The sequence below is a fragment of the Octodon degus genome, unplaced genomic scaffold (assembly GCF_000260255.1).
Source record: "Octodon degus isolate 3935 unplaced genomic scaffold, OctDeg1.0 scaffold00136, whole genome shotgun sequence".
Taxonomy (NCBI): Eukaryota; Metazoa; Chordata; class Mammalia; order Rodentia; family Octodontidae; genus Octodon; species Octodon degus.
Genome location: NW_004524712.1, coordinates 5,407,300 through 5,426,891, shown reverse-complemented (window position 1 = coordinate 5,426,891; position 19,592 = coordinate 5,407,300). Strand labels below are relative to the sequence as shown.

The following is a 19,592-nucleotide window of genomic DNA, read 5'->3' as shown; positions in this document are numbered from 1 at the left end:
TCTCTCTCTCTCTCTCTCTCTCTCAAATAAATAAAAAAAAAATTTAAAAAAAAGAAGAAGAAGAAGAAAGAAAGAAAAAAGAAAAGAAGATGAGGGGGGCCGGGGAGATGGCTCAGTGGAATAAGTGCTTCCCTAGCAAGCACAAGCGTCTGAGTTCAATCCCCGGTTCCGCCAAAAAAGAAAAAAAAAGAAAAGAAGATGAGGAAAAGAGAGACAAAAAGCTGGGTCATGTCAAGCTCCCCTGTCCCTTGAGAGGAACCACCCCAAACAGTTGGTGCCATAGAGGTTACTAAGCTCAGCCTCTCCACTCAGTAGTCAGTTATGCCGCAACAGCAGGCTTGAGGAGCGCCCGCGCTCTCGGCCTGGCTTCGTCCCACGTGAGGGGGGGCTTTGCACCTCCAGCTGCTCCCCAAGTCCCTGCTGTCTTTTCTCATTTTAGGCAAAGACATAGCAGCCACTACAATGATCCCGCCAGTCAGCGCAGACACTGGGCCCAGAGAATGCAGACTGCAGCAGCCCTGACCCTGCAGCCCCAGCCTGCCCTGCAGGGAGCCGCACAGCAGAGCTCCAGCCAAGGCCCAGCCAGGTGCGCAGTGTCCTTGGGGTCCTCTGCCCAGTGACATGCTGCAGGGGCCACTTCCACGGGGTCCACAGTCTTGGTGCTGCACCTGTGCCCAAGTCTCATTTGCATGGCCACAGGGCTGGAGCCGGACCCTTCCTTCACGGGCTCTGGATCTTAACTCGGGTGCAGTTTGTAGCTGGCTCTGCCAGTTGTGGATTACACCGAGCAGGTTCAGCCACCGTCCTCCCTCCTCGGAGGCGCGCAGCCTGTGTTTGCCCCAGGACACACTAACTGCCAAACATAGGGACGCCGCCTGCCCTCCATGGCTGCCAAGAGCTGGACAGGTAAATTTTTTGATACTAGGATTGCTGTCAATTTTCACTGTGCTACAAGTGTGTGTGTTTAGTGACAGCTGGGTGGGGAAGCTCCGCTCATCAGGGTTCTGCATAAAAAACCGATGGCCCTTCTAGCCCACTCTTCCTTGGGTGGAGAGAAAAGAAGACGCAGTGACATCACCCGTGTCCCGTGCAGAGGCCTGCCCTCTTCAGACTTTCTTCTGTGTTTTGTGTGCTCTGCTTGTCACCTCCTCCCACTGCCCTTCTTTGGACTCAGGGACAGGGTCACTTTGATGCTGTTTAAAAAACAACTTTACAGGCTGGGGAGATGGCTCAGTAGAATAAGCACTTAGCTGGCAAGCTCAAGGTTCTGAGTTCAATCCCCAGTACTGAAAAAAATTTTTTTTTAAATTTTGGGGGGCCTGATCATTAGCTCAGTTGTTTAAGTGCCTGCAAAAAGCAGTCAGGCTCAGGATTGGTTCCCAGATCCTCAAGGCAAACTACACCTCAAGGCATCCTGAGGCCGCAAAAAAAAAAAAAAAAAAAAAAAAAAAAAAATCCTTCTAAAAAACAACTTTACTTATCTCTTCCAGGTTGATTCACATCAACCGCTTAGTCTCTATGCAGGGCAAAAGCAGAGCACGGGACTTGCCCACCCAGCCGTGGCTGGGATTGCGTGGGATAGTACCATGGAGGGCCTTAGTGAAGCAGAATTCAAGGCAAATTCTGGTGAATGAGTCCACTTTTAAACTACTGACTTTTGTCGTCTTGGTGTGCCTCTCCTACATAGAGCTCACTTTTGCTTTAATCATAAAACTCTGGTCTGCCTTTAGAATTGTAAAAGTTATTTTCATTTGTTTGTTTCAAACTAGTAGAGGGTAGTGGAGAAAATAAAAAGAATAGTAGCGTTGGTGCTTCACATGGGTGTTCTTACTCCCTTCCCTTTCCAAGTGTTTGCTGGATGTTTTATATCTCTTCTTCCGCCCTGAGGCCCCAAGTCTCCTCCTACCTCTGCTCCCACCTGAGGTACAATCTGGTCCTATTGTGCTGAGAAAATAGAAGCCATGAGATAGACGCTAAGCCTACCTTGCAGCCACCAAGCTGGCAAACCCACACGACATCAGCTTCTTTCTTACCCTTTCTTCCTTTGGCAGTGGAGGAAGGTCTCTCAGGGAGTGACTTTACGGGGTAAAGAGATGCAGAAGGACTTGGAGAACTGTACTACAACTACTCAAAGCTGTGATAGAATTTAAACTCCGGTTCTCTGATTTTTTGTCCTAATGCCATTTTCCTGCTGAGGATGTGTGAGACCTTGGGCTCAGTCTCCAGTATTGAAGTGAAAGGTGTCAAGGAATGAAGGGTCATAGCAAATGCCTAGTGCCGGAGGGGTCAGTGAAGATGAAGATGACAATGAATGCTGAATTTCGTGGCATCTGAACTTCAGTTCAGCAAAAGGTATTTCAGAGACCTGAGGGAAAGAAACCCAGTGGTTGTGGTTAGGAGGAGAGGGGATGGGCCTGGGTTTTATGAACAACTCTGAAGAACATTGCTGAGAGGAGGAACAGAGATCCACTGTGCTTCTCAGCTTTGTCTGGACTCTAGAACTGAGTTACTTTGCAGACATCCTGGTGACAAGGCATCCTCCAGCCCAATTAGACCAGAATCTCAGGGCTGGACACAAGCACAGAGATGGTTTCTGAATTCCCATGTGACCCCTGTATACAACTAGGACTGAAGTCACCAGGTTCTGTGGAGTGGAAAATGCATACAAATACTGTTATCCCTGTGGGTCTTTGGGTGACCCATTCCAGGATGTTCTGCAGATCAGCTGATGCCCAAGTCCTCATAAGAAATGGCATTCCATTTGCATGTAATCTACACACATACTCTTACACACTTTAAATAATCTCTAGATTATATATTCTAGCAATGTGATGTTATGGAAATAGTTGCTATACCACGTTGTTAGGGAATAAAGACAATAAAGACTTGTGCATATTTTTTTTATTTTATTTTTATTTTTTGGTGGAACCAGGGGTTGAACTCAGGCCCTTGTGCTTGCCAGGCAAGCACTTATTCTACTGAGCCATCTGCCCAGCCCCTGTGCATATTTATTACATTTTTCCCCATAATTTTATTGAGAAACAAATAGCAATGAGACAGTTTCAAACCAAATTGGTAGGACAGTTTCAATAATTAACACACACATACATTCTTCCTAGTGGTTATTTGCTGCACAAGATGCAGACATGATATCCTATTTACAAACATTATTAGAACAAATCCCTCTGTTCATTAAGAGAATGTAACTGTATATCTATCCTAACCATTTTGAATACACAGATACAAAATGGACATTCATCTGTATCCCCTTTTTTGTTTAGTTCTGTCATTTGAATATTATAGGTGTGTAAACTCAGCAAAATATTCTTAAAGAGTCACTAGTTCATAATAGTATTGGGTCTTTCACTTCACTGGCAATATTAGAAATTGTTGACCTGAGTCTCCTACAGCTCAACATAACACCATGGCTTTACTTCTTATACTTCGTTTTTATACTTTTCTGCTGGATGGTTAAGACCAAGATAAAGCAAGACCTATGCAACAAGAGTTGTAGCTTTTGGATCTGAGAAGGTCAGTGAAATCCCCTCAGGATTTATCCTGAGATCCTGTACCTCAGATTGTAGATCCTTCGTCAGTGTCAGCCATGTGGATGAGTCACGGCCATTGCTTGGCCAATGTGCTCTCTGTGAAAGCCTGAGAGAATGTTTTCTCTCCATGTGACTCTCCTTAGGCACATTCTACATCATCGATCACTTTCCTCTTTGGTCCCATAATCTCCTTGATCAGAAAATTTGGGACACTACTGAGTTATATGACATTATAGTACAAGCTCTCATATGTCCTGAGTCTTAATTGACCTTGGAAGGCTAGGGCCAAAATGTTGGCTTTCCTTGCGGCCCTCCTTTTTCTCTAATTTTGGTCTGCAAACTTAGGTTGTTAACCCTCCAGAAGACAAGCTTATTGTTGTTACCATACAACCTAGGCTATTAAGCTTAACCTCACTATCTGTCTGAATATCAAACATCTTAGGCATAACATGGAACAGGTGTTTTTCATCAAGTTTTGATATGTTGAACTTTAAGTCCCTACAGAATATGATGAAAAAACATTTAAAAATTAGAATATATTTTAAAAATAGGCATAAAGAATTATAATTCTTATGTTTACACATAAGTCCAGAAATCTAACCATATACAACTTTGTAGCAGGATAGTCCCGCAACATTCCTTTTTCTGTCTTTGGCCTTCATTCACCACCCCCTGCTTTTTGAACAATCATCTACCCAAGAGACAGCACAGCAGCAACTGGCATGTCATGACAAGCAGCTTGCATTCAGAAGAACAGAATGACAGGCACTCCAAGCCTGAACCTACTATTACAAATTGCCACCTTCAGCGCAGTTGCTTAGTTCACAGGTGTCAGTATATATAGTTAGTCAGGGTGAGAATCTTTCCAATTAACTGCTAGATTCAAAAATCTTCTGAAGAGCATATTTATTACAGATAAATAGCTTTCAAATGTTTTTGTGCTGCAGTCAATTGGATCTGAAGCTGCAGAGCCCATGAGTGAGGAGGCTGATTGTGTACCTGAAGGATTGCAAAATCCTAAGCGTGCTTTCCTGTCTACTGGAAGAATCCAGATGAAAAGAAGCAAAGACGCAATTGCTTCTGTGATGTCCTAAGAAGATCCAAAGCTGCAGAGAGGAGAGGCTTGGGAGGAAAGCATTATTTTAAAAATATATATGTTTCAATCTCCACATCTTTGCTATCCTAGTAAAGACTGAAGTTACTTTCCGGCACATTTCCTAAAGAAGACAACACACTTGCTGGGGAGATGGCTCAGGAGGATAAACGCTTGACTGGCAAATGCAAGGATCTGAGTTCAATCCCCGGTTCCACCAAAAAAGAAAAAAGACAACACACTTAAACTCTCACTTTGCAACACACCCTGAGTTTTGAATACAGATGACGGTTTCCAAATATTTATTTTGTTTACACTCTGCATCGTCTCTTTTAAAACCACTTCCACCATTTACAATGAATTCTGCAAACACCGTTTAAGAGCATTCTTGGGGAGTAATTTTGCGTGGAGTTCGTTGAAGTGCAGCCTGCGGGTGTGATGCCACCGTGCGGCCCCTCCCTCCAGCTCCTCTGTCACCTGCCCTGAGCATGCAGAGAGGCATGGGGTTTCCGAAGGCTGGGAAGGCTGGCTTAGTGGAGTCTTCTCCTTTGGCTTCGCCAGTGAAAAGCACCGCTGCTCAGCATGCGATTGTTTTACTCCGAGCCCTCCAGGCGCCTTCTGCCCACGGTGCCTCTCACCTTCCTACTCCGCTGTGCCTTCCTGCCTGTGCGTGTGCTGCTTGCCTTTCTCCTTCTGTTCAGCACGGGCATCCAGGATAAGGCTCTTGGTCACTGACTGTGCCTGGAGCATGGTGGACATTCTCTGGTCTCAAGGACACTTTTGTCTCTTCAAAAAAGTGTTCTTAAGCCAGGTGGCTTAAGGTATATATACTTGGAATCCCAGTACATGGGAAGCTGAGGCAAAAGGCTCACAAGTGTGAGGCTAGCCTGGACTACAAAGCAAGGATGTTTCAGTGAAAAGTACCCCATAGGTAGGATTCTGATTACTCGAGTTAGAGTAATTTTGATTTATTTCTTTTGTACGAGAACTTGCACAAGAACTCCATTACACACTTGTATATTAAATCCATTCTTAGTTTTCTGCTCAAGGATCTTTGTTTCCTTTATAATCCTTTGCCTTATTACTTTGAAAGAATTCTTCAAGGTTTTTTTGCAATTGCAGATTGAGTTTTTTTGTTTCAATTCTAATTTTTCCTGTGTTCATGTAATTCTGTTAATACATTTTTCTTTCTTTGATAAATATCATAAAACACCTCTTCAATGTTCGTGCCACTTCATATAATGCAAACCATTCACAAGACTCCACTTCCAGATCAGTGCTGTCGCAGCATCCGCCTCCGCGTGTGCTACAACAGCAAGTCCTCACCCACGGAGCTTCAGTCCAATTGCAGGCCTCCTCCTCCCCCTCTTCTTCCCCCTCCCTCCTGCTCCTCCCCCTCCTCCTCCTCCTCGGCCATTATTCCATCTGCAATCTTCCAATACCTTATCTCCTTTTCAACATTGCTTTCCTTGTTCTCCCTTCCTGTTGCTGGGCCAAAATACCCAACACCCACAGCTTGAGGGAAGAGCTTCACTTCAGCTCGCAGTTTGAGTCCATGGCTGGCTGGCTTCAAGGTGGAAGTACAAAGGCACAAGGCTCTGCTCGAGAAAAGTATCTCAACTCCTGGTGTCCAGAAAGCAGGAAGCAGCGGAAGAGCCCAAGGAAGAGGGCGCAGGGCCAAATACAGTCCTCAAGGTCACTCCTCCGCCCACTTCCTCCAGGGAGGCCCTGCCCCTACTAACCAACTATACACTTATCAATGGGTCAACCATTGATGAAGTTAGTACCCTTGCAATCCAGTCACGTGTCCAGAAGTCTCCTAATCCAGCCAAATTGGCATCTAAGAGTGATGGCACATGCAGGAAATGCGCAGAACAGGGAGTTAACGGGAAATGGCACTGTCTCCACCTCCCACTGTCCTTCTAGTTTTTATTATTACAATAAATGTGAGCTGGTTGAATTGTGTTAAAAAGCAGAGAATATCAAATTGGGATTCAAAAAGTATAAGTCAGTTTGTTATTTCTTAGAAAAACCATGGACATCGAAAATGATTTGTGGAGCTGGGCTGTAGCTCAGCAGCAAGACTCCTGCCTGGCAAGCGCAAGACCCCATTACTAGTGCAAGGTCCTGAGTTCGGTTCCCAGTATCTGGGGAAAAGAAAATGATTTGTTTGAAATGATGGGATGATGACCATCACAGCAGAAGGCCAACAGAAGATATTAAGAAGGGTCATGTTAATCTATAAAAGCTTAATTCTAAATGTAGAAAGGATAAAAGAAGTCCAGTTATGTAAAACTGGAAATCACAATTAATGTTAAGACGTAGAAGATGTGAAGGAGTTTGGTATGAAGTCATCGAGCTAAGAAACTGATAAGAGACAAATACAGTGTATGCTTTTCAAAAATTGTGTTACCACACAGACAAAACAAGTAAAGCTGTGGATGAGTTTGATCATATAGTCAACGTAATTCGGTTATATAGGCATACATGAATATATTAGGCTATACTGTGCATACATACATATGCTTTCATATTTATTATGGTTTGTGTCTAGATGTCTCCCCAAAGCCTCATGAAGTTGTGAGGCAGACTTCTAGACTTTGTGATTAATTCATGAGTCAGTACTGGGATTATGGGTGTAAGTGCTGCTGGGATTATCAGTGTGAATGCCATTGGCCTGGGGCAGGTAGCCTGAATGCAACATAAAGGCGATAGACTTGCTCTCTGCTGCCATTGTTGCCTCTGCTCCTCACTTTTGCTCTTGCTGTTTTGTTGTTTTCCATTGCCATTAACTGCTGCCCTCTGCCACATGCCCTTCTGCCTTGGAGCCAACTGAGTATGGACTGAAACCTCCACTAACTGTGAGCTAAATAAGCCTTTTTTCCCCTTAATCATGGGTGTCAGATATTCTGTTCCAGCAATGAGAGGAGAATAACTGACACAGAATTTTATTTTATTTTTTTTGGTGCAACCAGGAATTGAACTTGACACAGAATTTTGTACCAGAGAAGTGAGATCATTGCTGGGTCTAAATTTGACCATGTGGATTACAAGCCTTTGGGAATGGCTCACGGTAACAGATAGGAAGGATTCAGGGATGTCTCCTACAGGAGAATCACTGGAATACTTTTGGCTCTTCATATGGGAGATTCTGGTCAGAGCTCAGAAGACAAGAATGCTGATAGAAATCCTGCCTACAAAGACCAGCCTAGGGAGGTTTCTGCTGGGCAGAAGGACTGCATTGGTTGTTAGACTCCAGATTATTTGTGTTATGACTTGGCAGAAAGTTTGTCTGCATTTTGCTCATATTCAGAGACTTTGCCTAAGACTGAGATCAAGTGTGGTGAACTAGTTAATCTGACAAAGGAAATTTCAAAGGAGTCAAATGTTAAGACAGTGGCATTGCTATTGTTGGGGGCTTTTAGTCAGATTTATGTTGAGCATCAATAGCAAAGAGCCCAGCAGGATGTTTTAAAGTGCTGAGAGTTTGGCTAGAAAGAAAGCTCCAGTAAAGCTGTGGAATGCAAAGATAGAGTTGAGAGGATCTCCATTGCCAGGAAGGAACCAGAGAATCAAAAGAATGGCCTGAGGGCATCACAGGAGGTGGCAGGTCTCCACCATTTACAGCCTCAGAATTACAAGGGTAAAGGACTTTGCCTTGAGGAATAAGTTGCAAAAAACACCATATTCCAGAATGGCAGCAGCACACCAGGTTCAAGAATGGCATTGGCATAGATAATTTGTTCCTTGGAATCAGGATCAGAGTGCTCATCGATCCAGGCACTCGACCTCCATGGTTACTGCTGGTTACTGCTCCAGGTGGCAGCAGACCTTGGCATCATCCATATGGCATTGGTTTTAGGTGCTTGTAGAATGCAGGAGTTCTAAGGTTAAGAAGGCTTCCATCTCTATTTCAGAAGGCCTAGAAGGCCAGGCAGTGTGTCCCTGAGAAGGCAGTGTGTGAAACAGAGTGAGAAAACTAACATGCAGTGGAAACCCCAGAAATTTGGAAAACCCAGAAATGTGGATCATCAAAGAAAAGCTGCAAAAAAGGAGTCTTGCAGACCAAAGTGAAAAGCATGGGAGCTACCATCAAAAGTGTCAGAGGGGTGGAGCCATGTAAGCCTTTGGTGCTCATAACTCATCACAGATTGCTTCGGATATTCCGCATGGAACTACAGGACTTAGTTCATCCTTCTGGGTTTTAGACTCACTTTGGTCCCAGTGCTTGGTATCCTGCTGTGTGTACCTCTTAGAACAGTCATGTTTATCTTGTGGCTTTGCATGTTGCAAGGGTTTAACTTCTCATTTGTACAGGGGCTCACAGCTAAGAGTTTGCCTTAAGTCTTGGAGAAGACTTGGGGAGTCAGACTTTTCAGCAATGCTGAAACGGTTAGGACTTTGGCAACTCTTACAGACAGACTAAAATGTCCTTCATATAAAGGGATGTGCATGAGTCTCTGGGTGTCCAGGAGCAGAAGGTTCTGGTTTATATCTAGTTGTCCCCCAAAAGCCTCATGTAGTCATGGGGCAGACTTCTAGACTTTGTGATTAATTCACAATCCAGTGTTGGGACCATGGGTGTGAGTGCTACAGCTGGCCTGGGGCGGATAGCCTGAATGCAACATAAGGGACACAGACTTGTTCTCTGTTGCTGTGGTTGCCTCTACTCCTCCCATTTACTCTTGCTGTTTTGCTATTTTTCACTGCCATGAACTGATACCCTCTGACACTTGCCACTCTGCCTTGGAGCCAGCTGAGGATGGCCTGAAACCTTCATTAACTTTCCTTAATTTTGGGTATTGAGTATTTTGTCCCAGAAATGAGAGAAGAGTAACTGAGACAACAGGTTTTTTTTAATATTAATTTTATTAGGGGCCAGGGAGATAGCTCAGTAGAATAAGCGCTTGCTTGATGAATGCAAGGACCTGAGTTCAATCCCTGGTTCCACAAAAAAAAAATTAATTTTATTGAGAAAGAAGCAGCAATGAGACAGTTTCAAAACAGGTTAGTAGGAGAGTTACAATAATTAATACATTGCATATTGTCTTTGTAGTAGTTATTTATAGTACACAATGTAGACATGATATCTTGTCTAAACACTATTAATTCAAAACTTTCTTCTCATTGAACTTAGAGAAAGTAGCTGTATATCTATGCTAACTATTTTTTATATCTATATCTATATCTATATCTATATATCATTACAAAATGGTCCTTTATTCCTTTTTGTTCACTTTTGTCAGAGATGGGTATTCCATTACCATTCATATTTTATAGGTGCATGAATTCAGCAAAGTAATCCAATATAGTCCAGAAGTACATAATAGTAGTGAGTTATCTGCATAACTGGCACTGTCAGAAGTTGTGGACTTGAGCCTTTTACAGCTCAGCATATTAATATGGCTTTACTTTTTATACCTTATGTTTATACTTTTCTGCTGGATGGTTACCACCAAGATAAAGCAAGACCCATATGACAAAAAATGTAACTTTGGTATCTGATAAGGTCAGTCAAAACCCCTTAGGATTTACCCTGAAGCCCTGTACAGCAGTTTGTAGATCTTCTGTCAGTGTCAGCCATGTGTATGAGTCATGGCCATTGCTTGACCAATTTGCTTTCTGTGAAAGCCTGAGAGAACATTTTCTCTCCAGGTGACTCTCCTTAGGCACACTCTACATTGTCAATCACTTTCCTCTGTGGCGCTATAATATCCTTGGTCAGAAAATTTTGGACACCACTAAGTTACAGGATGTTACAATACAAGTTCTCTTATGTCCTGAGTAGTCACTGACCTTGAAGGGCTAGGGCCAAAATGTTGCCTGTCCTTGCAGCCCTTCTTTTTCTCTAATTTTTTGGTCTGCAAACTTAAGTTGTTAACCCTCCAAAGGAGAAACTTAATGATATTATTACCCTCAGACATAGGCTGCTGAACTTAACATCAGTATTTATCTGAATATCAAATGCCTTAGACATAACATGGAACAGGTATTTTCCATCAATCATTGATATACTAAGCTTTAAATCTGTACAGAATGTGAAAAGAAATAAAAAATAAAAAATAGTAAAAAAATAGAAATAAACAATTAAAATTTTTTATGGAGAAATTTAGAAATCTAACCATATGCAACATTGTAGCAGGACAGTCATATGACTTTTTTTTGTCTCTTGTTTTCATTTATTGCCTTTTCAAAAAAAAAAACAAACATTTACTTGAGACACGGTACAGCAGTAATTGATATGACATTAGAAGCAGTGTGCATTTAGAAGACCAGAATGACAGGGGTTCCAAGCATGGCCCTAGCATTACACTTTGCTCTCTTCAGTGCAGTTGCTTAGTTCACAGGTATCAGCATATACAGTTAGTCAGGGTGAGAATCCTACCATTAACTACTAGTTTCAAAAAACTGATAGAAGTCATCCACATGGCCAACACTGACAAAGGATCTACAATCTAAAGTACAGGATCTCAAGATAAATCCTGAGGGGATTTCACTGACCTTATCAGACCCAAAAGCTACAACTCTTGTTGCACAGGTCCTGCTTTACCTTGGTCTTAACCATCCAGCAGAAAAGTATAAAAACGAAGTATAAGAAGTAAAGCCATGCTGTTATGTTGAGCTGTAGGGGACTCAGGTCAACAATTTCAGACATTGCCAGTGAAATGGAAGACCCAATATTATTATGGACTACTGGACTCTTTTAGAATATTTTGCTGAGTTAACACACCTATAATATTCAAATGACAGAACTAAACAAAAAAGAGGATACAGATGAATGTCCATTTTGTATCTGTGTATTCAAAATGGTTAGGATAGATATATAGTTACATTCTCTTAATGAATAGAAGGATTTGTGCTAATAATGTTTGTAAATAGGATATCATGTCTGCATCTTGTACAGCAAATAACCACTAGGAAGAGAGTATGCAATGTGTTAATTATTGAAACTGTCATACCAATTTGATTTGAAACTGTCTCATTGCTATATGTCTCTCAACAAAATTAATGGGAAAAAAAGATACCTGATGGAGAGTCTCAGGATCATTGCCTTAACCATCTTATGAGTATAAATGTATGGTTTTGCCCCTGCCATGTTTCCTAGCTTTTGTCCTTGCCCTCTCTTCATTGCTTAATCCTTAAATTCTCACTTTTCATTTAGTTGTGTTATACCTTTCAATTTTTATTTCTTCTTTTGAATTCTTACACTAGGGAGACTATACAATACTTACACATGTGGGTCTGGTTTATTTTGCTTATATCTTCAAGTTGCATCCGCTTATATATGAAGGCTTTGAGCCTAACATTCTTTATAGCTGAGTAATACTCCATTGTATAAAAATGCCACACTTTTTTCATACATTTCTCAGTTGACAGGCATTTTGGTTGCTTCCAAGATTTGGCGATCACAAATTGTGCTGCTATAAACATAGGTACACATATATCACTAAGATATGATGTTTTCAGTTCTTCTGGGAAAATTCCCAGTAGGGAGATAGCTGGTTTGAATGGGATTTCCAGTCCTAATTTTTTAAGCAGTCTCCACACTGATTTCCATAACGGATGCACCAGTCTACATTCCCACCAGCAGTGGGTTCGTTTTTCCCCACAGCCTCTCCAACATTTGTTGTTGGTTGATTTCTTTATGACAGTCATTCTTTCTGGGGTGAGATGGTATCTCAGTGTTGTTTTAATTTGCATTTCAAGGATGGCTAGTGATGTGACACGTTTTTTCATGTATTTATTAGCTTCTAGAATTCTTTCCTCTGAGAAGTGTGTGTTCATCTCGGATGCCCACTTCTGGACTGAGTCTTTAAATTTTGGGCCCTAACGTTTTTTAGTTCTTTATAAATTCTGGAGAGAAGACTTTTGTCTGAGTGCTTATTAGTTAAGATTTTTTCAGAATTTGTAGGTTGTCTTCTCACTCTGTTGGTAATTTATTTTAATGTGCAAAATTTCTCTCTGACAGTGTTTCCAGCACCATTTGTTAGAGAGGCTCTCTTTCTTCCAGTGAGCTTGCTTGGCCCCTTTGTCGAAGATAAGGTGGCTGAATGTGTTTGTAGTTGCTTCTGCATTTTCCACTCTATTCCACTGACCCTCAGGTCTATTTTTTTTTTTTTTTGCCAATGCCATGCTGTAGCTTTGTAGTATAATTTCAGGTAAGGAGTTTTAATGCCTCTTGCCTTGTCTTTGTTGTGCAGGATTGCCTTTGCTATTCTAGGTCTTTTCTGGTTCCAACTAAATTTTAGGAATGATTTCTCTAGGTCTGTGAGGTACGTTGGTGGAAATTTGATAAGGATTGTATTACATCTGTATAACAATTTTGGGAGTATGGCCATCCTCACAGTGTTGGTTCTTTCTATCCAGAAGTAGGGAATATCTTTCAATTTTCTGAAATCCTCTACAATTTCTTTTTTCAGAATACTGTAATTTTCATTGAATAGATCACCGACATCTTTAGTTAGGTTAATTCCTAAGTATTTCATTTTCTGTAGTGCTATTGGAAAAGCTATTGTTTCTCTAATTTCCTTTTCAGTGTGTTTGTTATCTGTGTAGAGGAATGTTATTGACTTTTGGGTATTGACTTTGTATCTTGCTATGCCACTGAATTTTTGTATTAATTCTAGTAGTTTCTTGGTGGAGTTTTTTGGCTTTCAAGTAAAGTATCATGTCATCTGCAAATAATGATAATTTAACTTCTTCTTTACCTATTCTTATTCCTTTTATTTCCTTCTCTTGTCTAATGGCTGTAGGTAATGATTCCAGAACTATATTGAATAGGAGTGGTGATTGAGGACATCCTTGTCTTGTACCAGATCTGAGAGTAGACGATTTCAGTTTTTCCCCATTTAGAATTATATTAGCTGTTGGTTTTTCATAGATGGCTTTTGTCAGATTGAGGTATAAGCCATCTATTCCAATTTTCTGTAGGACTTTGAACATGAATGTGTGCTGGACTTTGTCAAAAGCCTTTTCTGCATCATTTAAGATGATCATGTGGTTTTTGGATTTTGCTCTACTGATATAGTATATTACATTTATAGATTTGTGTATATTGAACCATCCTTGCATCCCTGGGATGAATCCTACCTGGTCATGGTGTATGATCTTCTTGATGATTTTCTGTATTTGCTAGGATTTTATTGAGGATTTTTGCATCTATATTCATGAGGGAGATTGACCTGTAGTTCTCTTTTTAAGTTGCATCTTTCCCCAGTTTTGGTATCAGTATAATACTTGCCTCCAGGAATGATTTTGGGAGGATTGCTTCCTTTTCAATTTCACTGAAGAGGTTGAGGAATATTGGGATTATATCTTCTGTGAATTTATTGTAGAATTCAGCTGTGAATCCATCAGAACCTGAATTTTCTTTGTAAAAAATATGGAACACTTAACAAATTTGCATGTCATCCTTGTGCAGGGGCCATGTTAATCTTCTCTGTATCATTCCAATGTTACTATATGTGCTGCTGAAATAAGCACAACGGAGACAATATACTTTGATTTTTAAATGTTCTTTTTTTTTGGTTTCAATCAGAACCAAGGATTGAACTCAGGCTCTTGCACTTGCCAGGCAAGTGCTTATTCTACTGAGCTATCTCTCTGGCCCCTCATTGTCTTATATAAAAGGAATATTTACAAAAAGATACCATGTAGGCTTGTGGATGTAGCTCAGTGGTACAAGAGCCTGCTGGAAAGTGCAGGGTCCCAAGTTTGATTCTCCATAATATATATATATATATATATATATATATATATATATATATATATATATCCTTTGATCAACTTTTGGGAGGGTAATTTTAGAGGTATTTTATTTTTTCAAATTTTATTTTTTAAAGAGAGTACAAGGGAGTATCAAAACAAAAATTACAAATAGTACAGCATTTCACTAAACAAAGTAATATGAATTTCACAGTATTTGTTGTGTTACATAGTGTTGTTTTCAAATTAGTTGTTCAGATTACCAGTTATATGCATGCAAACTGGAAGAAGAAAAGAAAAAGGAAAATATGTAAGAAAGTCAGAGGAGAAAAAAAGGAAAAAGAATTGAAAAAGGAGACAAAACAAATTAAGGAGTAACTGCTCTTTTTTATAGACCAGCAGAAATCCACAGCACAGTTGTCCAAACCATCCTGCTTACTACATAGATAAATCTCTTTCCCCTACTTTCTCCTCAACTCAGTAACACCTTCCTTTTGAATATGTTCATTATGCCTTGACAAACTTAGACGCTAACTTTCTTGTCTTTACAGATTGCATCCAGATCAGAGTTTACTTTAAATAAAAACAGGTAATAAAATGTATGCAGAATACTTCCATATTGGAAAATTGGTGCTCTGAGATTAGCCCCAAATTCAAAGAGGGAATCATGGTCAGGGGAGATAGCAAAATAGAATAAGTGTTTGCCTGGGAAGGGCAAGGGCCTGAGTTCAAGCCCCCGTTCTGCCAAAAAAGAAAAACAAAAAGGAATCATAACAGAGACTCCCAAGTCTCTTGGCAGGGAGGGAGATCACGCCCCTGCCACCCTCGCATGCTGTGGCAGGGCACTGGGAAGCTTTCTCCTCTATGAGGCCGCCTGCTCTGTGGGCTTAGGGGCTGTGCTGCCCGAACACAGGAAAAGGCCCTGTAGACGGGGTCGGCAGGCTCATGCAGAGGACCTTGGCCTGGGAATTGTGATCTCCCAGGTGTGTGTGTGTGTGTGTGTGTGTGTGTGTGTGTGTGTGTTTATCTACTTGCTTATCTTAGAATTTAGTGAGTGATCCTGGAGGAACTCACACGTTACCACCCTACTGGCAGCAACAGCCTTTGCAAGAGCTGCACAGGGCATCTGAGGAATATTTTGCAATGCTGAATGATTCATATTTTTCTTACACTTGTGCACATGAAGGTCTAGACTCTGCATGGAGAAAGTGAGATAATTATTCTCCACACTCTAGTTATTTCCTGTTAGAATTCCAAAGAATGTGTTTCTTTTTGTTTTTGATTTTAATGAACATTTTAATGTTGTGTATAACAGATCATTATGAATACAATGGAAACAAAGTTTTATCAATTTAATAAAAAAATTTCAACACAAAGTGGGGAGGTAATAATTGATACCTATATATAGTATTTATTTTTAAAAATATTCCCAGCTTGAGGCTGAAACAAGTAATTTTGCATTCCAAACTCTAAAACCATGATCTTCATGTGAGCTTAATGTAGAATTACAGCAGAAAAACAGAAACATTTTAATAAATTTCCTTTATTTGTCCTTAAATGAATAAAATCTCTGACTGCTACAGGTCTCCTTTAATAATATATATTTAACTCCTTTCTAGTGGAACAGTATTGCTAATGGCATATTATGTACACTCAAAACCAAAACAAAACAAATACGATATAATATCTAGAGGGGGATGTTGTTGAGGGCTAACATTTAACCTAAGGTTTCAATGGATTTTCACTTTTCTGAAAAGACATCAAAAAAGATAAAAAATAAACATTTCTCTCTTTGTGACCGTTCCTGCCTTAAGTGATGGCTACAGGGATGAACAAGGAAGGAAGCCTTGCCAAGGGGACCACTGCAAATCGTGGGTAACGGCTACAAAACACAAACAAAAAATATTCCAAGTTTTTTCTTTTTCTTTTAAAGGAAACCATACAGCAGTCCTGAAAAAATTTTTTCCCTAGTTCTGCACAAGATCATTATAGCAGAAGACCTCAGAAACATCCATAGAGATCACCAACTGCTGTAAAGAGGCTTCATTATAATAAAAATTTGGATAGTATAATAGCACTGTTCCTGGAACATTAGCAAAAGTATATACATTCCAGTTACCTTTGATTTAGCCATAATCATATGTATGCTTTTTTGGACAAAAATATATATTTTTATAAAAAACTGATCATCCAACTTTAATGATTTCACATGTGGACTCGAGAGTAGTAAAAGGAACAGACCCAATTGTGACAAGGTGATTCAGGGACAGAAAAATCAAGTTCCTCAGGAAAAGTAAAGTATAAAATTAGAGATTTAAACACATGTATTCAGTCCTATTCCCACCTTCCCACCAGTGATGTTAAATGGACTCTTCAATTTATAAAGGCTTTCAGTGGTCTTGTTGCCCTATTTGCAATCAAACCTCTCTGAGAAAAATTATCCTGACTGCATGACCTAAGTGCTCTTACTTGGTCTGAAATACTAGATAGATACTTTATTTTTATAAAACAGCCTTTTTGGTTCTTTATGTACTTTTATTTCAATTAATTGATAAAAGGAAAGGGGAGCTGATTAGCATTTTCCATCCCAATCTCACCTATCTGCTCAGCTAAAAATTCCTCATTCAATCTGTTTCTTTTCAGTCTCCTATTTGATAAGGTTGGCGAAATCTGCGAAGGCATCCTGCTTGGGTTGCACGGTTCCGGAAGCCATGGCCAGGGTGGGCACGCCCACGCCCGCCGCGCCTGTCGAGCCCATCCCAGCAGCTGGCATCTCCATGCCCATGTTCGTGCCCATCTGGTTCTTCAGTGCAGCGTTCCCAAGAGGGGCCATTCCCACGGTGCCAGTCCTCACACTGGGCATGCTCACAGGCACGGGTCCCCCCAGCAAAGGGTTAGTGTGTGGCCGGACAGGAAGCGTATTTGATGGAGAACTGAGGTTCACGGCTCCAGAACTTCGAGTCATCGCATTCAGAGGCTGTTGCCTATTTTGCTGCTGAATCATGGTACTGAGCGATGGCTGCTGGGGTTTGGATGGCTGCACACCAGGTAGCGAGTTGTCTAGGCTGATGTTTACGCTGGGGTCAGACCAAGTAGAAGGCAGGGTTTTGCTGACTGATTTCTGGACCACATCTGTATTCTGTGACCTTGACGTGGGCAACGAAGTGCTACAGTGTTAGTGCTCATCAAAGAGAAATCCATACTCTGGGAAGATGTCATGGTTGCTTGGGCTGAGCCCATGAGATCAAACAGGTCTGAAGAAGCCGAGGCAGCTGGAGGTGGCCCTAATGCTGGCTGCGAGCTGCTGACAAGTCCTACTGCTGGCTGGGAGGCGCTGCCAAGGAGCTCGCCGCCGGAAGCTGCAGAGGCGCACGGGGCTTGGTTGAAGGCACTCCAGTCACCAAAGTCTCCATTCCCACTTGTTGCTTGGGAAGGGAAACTGCCTGATGCAGCAGCTGAGCCAGTCAGCAAATCCCCCAAATAGATCAGCTGGTCCTCCTGCTGTGGACGGGCTGGTGGCATCAAACAGCTCAACAAGGTCACCTGATGACCTGCTGCTGGGCACTGAAGTCCTAACTGAAGGCTGAGGTGTGTGGGTTGAGGCGTTCTGGTCTGGACTTGCTTTGTCCCCTGTGCAATGCGCTGCCGCTCCGAGATCAGTGGTTTTGGAAGGATTGGCTGTGCGCTTGTGTCTAGTTGTGGTGGTCTCTGTGGCCTGTGTGATGTGGATGTGCTTTGTCGTCACAGTTTCTTCCTCATCTTTGAATTCACCTTTGGGAGACCTGCCTCTTCTTGCTTGCTTTTCCTCATCGCTGTCACTGCATCTTTCTGGAGAGTCTTCTCTATCTTTCCTCCGGAACTTGCTGATGGTGTCACCAATTGTGCTTCCAATTGTATCACTCAGTTCACCTAATTTATCACTGAATGGGAAAGCACTCTTGTTTTTATCCCACTCCTCATCCCATTTTGATTTGGGCTCAGGATCGTATCTTTCACTGTATCTGAAGCCTCCAACACTGTCAGAGGAAACTCCAACATATTTGTCTTTGTTTTTCTTTGCTTTTTTCCGCTCTTCACGAAGCCTGTCGTCATCCTGAGCAAATTCAACCAATTCCTTCACCTTTTGGCAAATATTTATACCTTGATCCTTGCCGTGTTCATCTACAAAGTGGTCATTTTCCAGGGATCGCAAATGATGAATGTGTTCTCTGGCACTTGTAACAACACGCTCTGATCCATTTCTCATGAGGTAAGCTAGGAGCAGCAAAGACTCATAAACTCTTCTCCAGTTCTTTTTATTATCTTTCAACGTTCGGGACCACAGCATGTTTGTAAGTTCTGGGAATCGTTCATACATAAATGTACCCTTGGCAATCTCTCCCACGAGCTGCCCCGAAGGTCCCCAAGGACCATCATTCGTTGCTTCTCGAAACTTAGACTCAGTCTCTGAATAATTCATAACCACATTGGTGGCTTTGTCCACCAGCTCCCGCACCTTCCACATGTTCAACGTCTTGCCCCCACAGGCCGGGATGCCACCTCGGTCTCCGGCTTCCCACGGCCCCCAGGACACTTCCGTGCCGGGGCAGGTCCAGGCCCGGGTCGCTGCCGTCGCCCGCCGCCTGGAACTCCCCAAGTCAGCTCCTTCCCTTGCTACCAAGATTGTGTTTTTTAATAAGGTTATTTTTTAAAAATTTTCAAATTTTAAAATTTAGATTTCAGCTTTTATAGTGTTTTGATTTTAAATTAGATATTTATGATTTATAATTTATGCTTGGGCTTTCATATATAACCTTTTTTATCTTTATTTTTGTAGTACTGATGATTGAATCACAGAAGTAATGAACCATATTCCTAGGCCCTCCACTTCTAGTTTGTTTTTTCTTTACTGTTATCTAATTAATTAATTAATTAATCAATTAATTTTGTGCCAGGATTCAAACTCATGTCCTCACACTTGCCAGGCAGGTGCTGTGTTGTTCAGCTAAATCCCTGGCCCTTCCTTTTCTTTCTAAAATTTACATTGAGCCAGGTTTCCCTAAGCTACGTAGGCTGGGCTCAAACCTTCAACCCTCTGCCTCAAGCTCCTGAGTGTAGCTGGAGTACTGGGCATATGTCACCACTCAGATTACGATAATTCTGAGTATTTTTAAAGGAAAATAGTTCTGAAAACATGTGAACAATGATTTTTTGCTCTTTCTGATATTCCCTTTAATTTAGGAAGGTTTTTAATAAAACACATTGAA

The 19,592-nt window shown here is 41.5% G+C and overlaps 1 non-coding gene and 1 pseudogene across 1 annotated transcript; both read right to left on the bottom strand.

Annotated features, from left to right (window-relative positions):
- Nucleotides 1-14,017: 14,017 nt before the first annotated feature.
- LOC111812693 lies at nt 14,018-14,124 on the bottom strand. Its single transcript, XR_002818127.1, has one exon. It is a non-coding gene; the product is annotated as a U6 spliceosomal RNA (small nuclear RNA).
- Nucleotides 14,125-16,993: 2,869 nt separating this feature from the next.
- On the bottom strand, nt 16,994-18,850 carry LOC101580011 (annotated as a pseudogene).
- Nucleotides 18,851-19,592: the final 742 nt, after the last annotated feature.